Consider the following 9,577-nt stretch of genomic DNA (forward strand, 5'->3'; position numbering starts at 1 on the left):
CACACCGTCAGACATTTTTCCACATGTGTGGGAGGTTTTGTTCTGGTCCACTGAAACCAACCTTGAGCTGTTTGGCCATAATTCCAAATTGTTTGATGCAAACATAGCACTGCTCATCACCAAACTAACACCATACCTAGAGTAAACCATGGTGATGGCAGTATCATGCTTTGGGGGCTGGTTTTCCTTCAGCTGCATCTCAAGCCTTGGACAAGGTGGAAGCATTCACAAATTGTTTGAAAGTGCTGTCAGTGTTGGCATAAGACCTTCACGCTTCTGCTAGAATAACCCAAAAATTATGTTTGTCATATTAAAATGAAAATAAGTCAGGAAAAGCCTACTCGAACATCTTAGCTTCATTGGGGGCTATTCAGGTTTGTGATGACTCCCATTTGTTGAGTTTGAATCTGATTGGTGAACACAGCCACATTGCATTCATAAGAGGGTGTGGACACTTATGCAAACACATTATTTCAGTTTTTACTTCCCTCCTCAAAAAGATAGTATCTATCCATCCATCCATTCTCTCCCGCTTATCTGGGATCGGGTCGCAACAGCTTTAGCTGGGAATCCCAGAGTTCCCTCTCCTTAGCCACTTCTTCCAGCTCTGACCATGGGTGACCCTCTCAGGGGCATAAAGCTCCAGACAATGTAGCTCCTCAGATCATTGGGACAGGCAAACCCCTCTGCCATGGTACGGTGACGGCTCACGAAGGAGGCAAAGAAAAAAAAAATACACAATTAAAAATCACTTTCGATGTTGTAGCTTGTCGGGTACAAAATAAATAATGTGTCAGAATAACAGCAGCATAATGATCTCACCCAAATTGGGCCCACAATCTTTTGTGCAACACCTAGCAGACGTGAGTGCTGATTTCAAAAATACTTAAAGGATGCTTGGTCTTTTTCACATAAATATATATATAATATAAAAAAATATATAATAAATCTAAAATAAATATATTGAGAAACGAAGGTGTCAGACTGCACAACCATTTTTGCTTTTCAAGGTTTCTGATTGGCTAAGTGACACTTCCCAAACCACCAAAGGCGCTTTCCCACGCAATATTTATTTTGTGAAAGTACCAATGTGTGTTGGCATAGATCTTTCTGAGCCAGCAGTGGTGAAGATAGGATTTTTCAAAAATACCCCATCATGTATTGAGTGAAAGGTGAGAGTGGTCGTGGTGGTGCTCGCCAATTTTTACTCACAAGCAGTAAATCAATATTTGCAAAGATTTCAGATAGTGCCCTTATCATGTTTCATTGCATCCTTATCAAAATACGAGCTCCTACACCTCCTCTGGGTGAGCGGACATTCTTACTGCTACTGAACCAAACACAAGGACATCCTGTGTTTTGAGGCATCTTTATCAAAACAAATTATCACCTGGCCATAATCCATTAGTTCATCAGTGGTCAGAATCGTCTTCAAATGTCTTCCATAAGAAGCCTCATCACCTCAAAATGCTTGCTAAATCAAATAGGAGGAAAGTGTCGAAGACAATTCGTTTAAAAAAAAAAAAAAAAAAAAAGGAAGTGCCAAGTCTGGTTTTCATTGTAGGTTTGTAAATTGCCAGGGTCACTCCTCGAGCGTGAAACATGACCGAACTTGATGACATTCTTATCTATTGTTGTTATCTCTGGCAGTGTAAAACTGGTGTCAAACATCAGGCGCAGGTAAATGATTAACATCAAGGATGTGACACCATGATTATTATTCTAAATACCCGAAAAAAAAGTGTGCTTTTATGATATGTATATGTATTTAATTTTCACCGCGAGAAATATCTCTTGACAAAGGACATGCCAGTAATCTCAAAAGCTACGTTGAATCATCTGACTTTTACTGATATATTTACAGTTCACTTTCAAAAATATTTTTTATAATTCAAATGAGGTTGTATTGATAACAGACCCATCGAAGTATTCCGAGACAATTTATTCAAAAGATTAACCATTATTACCATTTCACCCCATGCCGTTAATTCTGAGGTAAAAGGTACTTTCATATTTTCTATTTTACCCACCTACAATCTATTGTATGAGTTTTATAGAGCTAACCAATATGAGATTTTTGTGGCCGATGTTGAAATTGGAGGAAACAAATAAAACCAATATTATAGCTGCCAATATCCGATACATAGGCCGATAACCGACATATTGGAAAATACATGAAATAAGATCTATACAGAATCTAAACTGCACATGCGCTGTCAACAACCCAAAATATAATAAAAGGAGAACACCACCAATTCACCAAAAATCAGCTTAACATAAAAGTTCCACCTGTAAACACGACTACTTTAAAAAAAAAACCTGTGTAATATTCTTAATTTCTGATATTACATAATGGGGGAAGTGGAAATGTTAGTTTATCTCACGAAGATGCAATTTGCGCAATGTTAAAACGTGATAAGCTCTCTAAAACTTGCATGAATTAAAACTAGATTGCTCTCATTGACGGTGCATTTATGCCACAATATTATTGTCCTGGGGCACTAAGGTGTAGTGTTATATTGTTTTACAAAGTCATAGCTTACCAGAGAGTTTAAAAAAAAACTGCTCTACCTTTTTCTCTCTGCCAAGTTGGGGTGGAGAAATCTGCTGCACTCGGGCAGCTTGACCAGAATCTTGGCACACCCTAAAAAAACAAACAAACATATGTTGGTTAAATATTGACCGATTTTGATTGATCAATGATAAGAATATAATTGGCTTGAATGAAAACATGCACTGAAAATCTATTGGGGGGGGGGGGGTTCTACACCAGAAGTAATGAGAAGCTGACATCATTTGCTGTGTGTATGAAGTTTTATGGATCCCCTCTCCTCACTTTGTTTGACAGGCTTATGTTTTGTTACATGCTATCAAAATTGGTTTAAAGTATCGTTAATTTTGTCTTATTATGCAGTGGTTACTTTCGCTTTTCACTTGTACACCTGTACAGTTAAAGGGGTGAATGTAATGTAAAAAAAAAAAAAAAAAAACTTTTTGTGATATTTGTGAAAACACACCCGAGGAAAAACAATAAATCACGGACAGAAGACATGACTTATAAAGTATCAATCACTGTGGGAACGCTCATAGCAGGCACACCCCCATGGCCTCGCAAAAAAACAACAACCTTCAAACTGATAAAGTTTCACATTATATTTACGATGTAATTGGAATAAGGTTTTTGAAAATTGCAACCCTTTAAGAAAGGGTGCGTGATCACGACAGTTTGACTTTGGAATTGCTTATTGACTGTATTTTTAAATGATTTTCATATGGGAATAATTTATTCAAAATATAAACAAATTGCAGTCGATCTACGTCTCTAAACGGATTGTTGAGTAGTGGAGTGTAGAATCACACTTTTTTTTTTGGCTTATTTTGTTTTGTAAATCTATTGCTGCAGTACGTACAATAAATTTGATATTTGCAAATGACCATTCGATTTGAGCTTATTCCAAATATCCACGAGCAACCACAGTAGCCACAGTGTACGCATGTACTTTCTCTTACACACGCATGTGTGTCTGTGTCTGAAAGGGTGCTAGAGCCAACAGCATATCACCACATCTGTCAATCAAAGAACAGGGAAGGTGAAGGGTAAGGAGGAGACGGGCACGCTGGCTAATCATTTTGTAATCAGGCGTCAAAACAAAACAAAAACTGTTTATCTGATCAGAACAGGCGGCTGCCAGAGCTGACATGGATGTTACTTTCCTCCTGTGTCATTGTGTCAGGCCTAATGGACAGTGGTAAGAAGGAGAGTTAATTACTTTTGACCACCTTCCCCGCTAATTTCCTATTTATATGGAGTCCTTTTTCTCCTCACACATACGCCAAGTATACCTTCCAAAATAATGGAAATAATGGAACTATAAATAAACTCTTCCAGAGTCATACTGTCACTACACAATCAAGTCATTTTACGAAATTAAATGTACTTAAGTATACAAAGGGAATGTTTAGGAATTTGAGTGTATTATATTTCGTTCTCTTCAGTGGTGTAGTTATAAAAGGGTTTGTTGACTAAAGACCCAAGTTAGCCAGGCCATCACTTGACTTTGTGATGACCTGCATCTCATTCTCATGACCCCCCCCCCCCCCCCCCCCCCAGTGATATCCTCCTGCATTAGTACTGGGGGGACAGGTTTTTTTTCTTTGTGCTTCGCAGTACAGCCATAATATGCATTCATCCATCCATTTTCTGATCAGCTCATCCTCACAAGGGCCGCGGGGCATGCTCGAGCATATCCCAGCCGTCTTCGGGCAGTAGGTGGGGAACACCCTGAACCGGTTGCCAGCCAATAGCACTGCACAAATAGACGAACAATCTTCCACGCTCACACGCACATCTACGGACAATTTAGAGTGTTCGATTAACCTGGCATGCATCTTTTTGGAATGTGGGAGGAAACCGGAGTACCCGTAGAAATCCCACACAGGCAAGGGGAGAACATGCAAACTAATCAGTCAATGAATTTCTTCGGTTAAGGTAAAACTATATTTTATATTTAATTGAGAAAAATGTGAAGTAAAACTAAAAGTTGCTACACATAAAAAAAATGTACAGATAGGTCAACATGTGACTTGAGTTCAGTAACAGAGTATTTTTACTCCACTGCATTACAAGAGTGACAAAATGGCACGATGTAGTGTTTAAAAGTAATTTTGTTTTTATCCCTTCTGCTTCCCTTCACTAAGCCTCCAGTAATTCGACATCTCTACCTCCATGAATGTCTCCTAAACTCTTTTACATTCTTATACATGTTATCCTTGAGGTAGCAATCAACATACTCAATACAGGAATTGGGCCCGTTGGACAGTGGCTTTTCTGGCGACTGATATATGTGGAAGGAGCAAAAGTAAAATGGGTCGTTTTAATTTAGCCCATCAATCTGACTGGAATCCGTGGACATGGGGGAAGAAGGTCATAATTCATTTTAAAAGAGGCTCGGCTGGCTACGCGAACCCTTAGGGGTGGTGATGGGTCTTCACCCTGTGATTGAGATCCTAAATGTGAAGCTCTTTTATGGGCCTCTTAATTTAGAGAGGCAGATTCCGCCATAGAAGACATGTCAGGGGGCTGACCTCCAAGGGCGACAATGATTGACCACAGGTTGAACACTGTCAACCCTCTGTGCATGGGCATGTGAAATAATGGCTGAAATATTTACGCCAGAACATTCAAGACAGTGGGAGATGATCCGGTACTAACGTATGAGACAGCGAGCCATATAGACTGTATTTGTGGTCTCGAATTGTCCATTGTGATGATCTAGCTGCGATTGGGTGAGATTATGTGTAGGTCATATATACGGCATATAAAGACAGGCGCGTTTCGAGGGATTCTGTTCAAATCAATCACTTGACAAAAGACTTTGAAAACGTGCACTTTTGTTGAAGGAACATGAATTTAACAGGACGACAATGCCACTTCCCTCGGTGTGTCCACTAGGGCTTGATTATTTTACGACCACCCCCGAAAATCGGAAGATTGATAAGCGTTTAAGCATGAGGCCGGTCAATCAGGAAGACAAATCCTCCACGTCGCTGTAAGCTCGTTCGCCATTCTGTGTGAGACAGCCATTCTCCCTGCATGCCAACGAGCTTCCCAATTTGTCAGCCACACAATAGCGCCCCATTTGCATGACTGTGCGAACAACAAATGCGATTGATCAAATTATTGATTATTGTTTGTTGAAGGAAAGGGATGTCTCCGGAGAGCAGTTGAACAATCAGATGATACACGTATCTTCTGACCTTTCTAAACCACCACTTTGGGATAATAAATTATACTGAAAAGAAGTACTTGAAAAATGAGAGAGAAGAAATAGCACATCACAAGAGTTTCCGATTTGTGTTCTATAACCTCTCGTTAAATACACTTGGGAGCTGGTCAACATCAAATTTGTTTGGATTTTGAAAAAATAATTCTCATTGGAATCAATAAAAACTGAAGGACATAAGATATTAGTACAGTGAAAAACTCGTTTGTCTTAATATGATCATTTTAAGAATTTCAGAAATCAATAGGAATGACAATTCCCACGCCGGCTGTTATTTTTACAAATGAGTAGCCATTCTAACTCCAAAAAAAGCTTGATTACAAACATGCTTACTCTCTTGGACACTGGCCGAGAAGTGTGGTGTGTAATGCCAACTCTTCTTGACTCTGCGGCATTATATATTGCCTCAGTATTGAAGTTCTGTTTGCTTTTAGACAAAGGTTTGATACATTTTAAATGGCCCGCTCGTTAAATATTGATGGCTCTAATTCTCCATTGCAGAAAGAAGCACATCAGCCACAAACTTAATTATTTTATTTTATTTTTTTAATTTTATTTCACTCTTGGCCCTATCCTTTAAAATTGAGTTCAGGAAGATGGCGTTACTACACTCGGTATCTTATATTAAGTATTAAAGCCTTTTCTCTTGTCGAGGGCTCAGTGCGAGACTTTGATAGACATGACTGACTGTAACCTTCGACTCAATGGGAGCTTAATAAACTGGTGATTTATTTTGCAAATGAAATCATTCGCAATTGAACATGATTATGGGAACAGGATTATGCGGTGTTCAGTTGCTCAGGAAATGATTGCACCCAACGACTTGTCTTGTGGTACTAAATTTCTTCATAAAGTACTGACTTTATTGTCCTCTCATAATTATGAATACAGCCTCATCACGTCATCATATCCTGTTTTTTTTAAATTATTATTCAAAATTCTGTTTTTCACATTAGAACTTTTGTTTCCATAAATGGGCTTTTATGGTTACATTTCTTCTTACTTATTCGACTAGTGCAGAAAATGAACACGGCACCCGTTCCGATGTCCTCATCACAATAATACATGCCCACCATCTTTTATCTTATCATGCCAGCCGTAAAACAACAAGGAAACATTTGCGTGATGTAATATTATTACTCGCAATGATGACGAGCTGTGCATGGACACTACAAAAAGTTTAATTCAGTACAAAAAGATGACCACAGCTTCGGGATTTTAATGTGTTTGATTGCGGCTAAAGTAGGGGGAACACAGTCATTGGAGATGCACGTCTCACTGCAACAGTTGCCTATTATTAACGTACAAAACCAGGGCCGATGGATCATTAGCGCATCAATATGTAGTTTGCATAAAATTATATCGTTTAAATGGTCTGCGTTTGAGGTGACACAGGGTTGGCTCATCAATAATGTAAATGAGCCACTAAGGCCTTTAAGAGGCTGTCTGTGAGAATGACAGACCACCCAGTGTCAGTGAGTTAATATCCAATACAGCCATCATCACCACACCCCCAATGGCTACTGGCAGGAACATTACTGTAATATTAATATGGCCCGTTTTAATATTTTAGGCCAACATATCTTTTTTTTTTTCTCTTTTAAAAAATTCACAATAAGCATTTGCCCTCTTTGTATGCAATTAGCCAATTCCAACATATCCCATTGTGCGCTCTGGTGCCTGGGATAGTGTCCCAAGTAAAAGTGATTAGCAATGTTTTTAAATGCCACATACCCCTAAAGAGAATTCCCGATGATGCATTTGCTGCTCATCTCAGATTCTGCCCTTTGCCTCAATCCATAAGTGCTCCTGGCTAACACCTGCAACCTTCAGATCTTGCCCTGTCTTGCCCGCGTCTTCCCTCTCGTCTCGGGTCCGCCGATAGCAAGAAGTCCGATTAAGTGGCAGCAAGAGGAAATGTTCAACATGGTTGTCTCCTCTTTGTTTTATGTCGAGCGCTGGTTTATCGGTGTTTCGATCGCTGCGGGATAAAAGATGCAAATTGACCACCTGAAGGTTATTTTCAGTCAGTTGTGTGCAGCACATTGCATTTCTCATCATGCAGTAGATGGCTACACATTGGGTAGGATTTTTGTTCAGATTTCTTTTTTTTTGGAGGGGTGGGGCAGAGTAATCCATTGTGCAAAAATTACAACATGTCGATGTAGGTTCTGTATAAGTCATGGTAAAAAAAAATGATTATTTATATGACTTGGTCTTATCTTTGCCTGCCATGCTTCCCAGATGCCTGCTCTTCCATCTTCCCTGAATGCCAGCGCATAAGAAGGATGGCAGCTCACCAGTGTAAAGGTGACAGGCACATGATAATAGCCCAATTATCCCAAAATGCCAAATTTTACTCGAAAGGAAAAGGAGTGTGTGGTGATTAATGGTGAACACTTAAGGGGAAGAGTTAGACAACGCCGTTGGAGAGGAGAAAATATGTATCAGACTGCCGACGCTACAGATGCTTCCTCCCTCCTGACAAGTGCAATTCATTTGAGAAGCTATTAACATGCATAATTATGGTAATCAAGCAGTAATTAAGTGCCTATTCATTAGAGACCATTTTTTGTCTGTTAATTTCATCAAGCATCGCTGCTGGGGTTTGTTTTCCCGCATATTTCTTGATGCAATATTTGCCAGATAAGGCACTCCCGTATCACCAAACAGCCCCTTTGCTGGATGTTTGTCTGGTTCTCAAACGTATACACACACACACACACACACACTGTACATAGCACTCTATTGTATTGCTCCTGTACTTCAAGTGCCATCAAACAAGGGTTGATAGCAGAAAGGAAGAACTGGCCCCCAAAACACAAGAGTAGGATACCATAGTGTGCAATGACAACTGCCCAAACCGTGGAAATTCTGTCGCTGAATTCCCTGACGTTGTACACAATTGGACGATTTTCAAGGAACACACACCTCTAATGTCAGAGTAACTTTGCATCATTAACAATGTTGCTGAAAGATCATCCACAAAAGGGTGATGCACACAGTTCTCCCCAATTTGAGGTCCACCCACTTTATAAGGTCGGAAGTCGTTTATGACACTATTGTCCAAACTTGTAACTCTGACAAGAGCCAAAATGATTTTAAAAAATGGCTGCAATCCAACTTGTTTTGGTTTGTAATCCAAGTGTTGCTTTCCGCATGATTTGTGAAGGTTCGGTGTGGGACTCGCCGACTCCCCTCAAGCAGAAATCAGCGGTTTGGGGACTAACATGGATTATGTCTGTGTTTACATACTGGGATCTTTGCCCACAAAGAAAGAACACATACGTTTCGTACTTACCTCTGATTATGTGTTCACTTTCATGATTTTATTTTATTTAAAATAATGGCCGAATTCGTGCATGGGTGTTTTTTGTGTTAGTATGAAATCCATGCAAGTCTTTTGGACATGAGAGCTCAGGAGAATATATATGATGTTCTCCCAGAACCTAGCTAAGGTCTACTGTCACTGGCATGGCAGCTGGACTGAAACAGACTGACCTAAGACTCAGACAGAGCAATACTGGAAGTATATCATGAACATGTTAATGCCCAATGGCTAACAGACTAACAGATATTCTAAATATGATTCAGCATTTTTGTCGCACTTTTTATTTTATATACGGTATTTTTATGACGGGCCAGTGGGCGGCTCCTCTAAAATCGGGAAATCGGAGTAGTTCCTTGTTGCACCGGTGTCGGTCAACCAGATGACAGTGACAACACAGCCCTGCTTGACCCCTTTCGACCCCGCTCGGCCCCAGACGGCCAGTGCTTCAGAGCCACCTTAGGGA

Source organism: Hippocampus guttulatus, chromosome 3 (genome assembly GCF_054856545.1).
Source record: "Hippocampus guttulatus isolate MCC_2025c chromosome 3, RoL_Hgut_1.0, whole genome shotgun sequence".
Lineage (NCBI taxonomy): Eukaryota > Metazoa > Chordata > Actinopteri > Syngnathiformes > Syngnathidae > Hippocampus > Hippocampus guttulatus.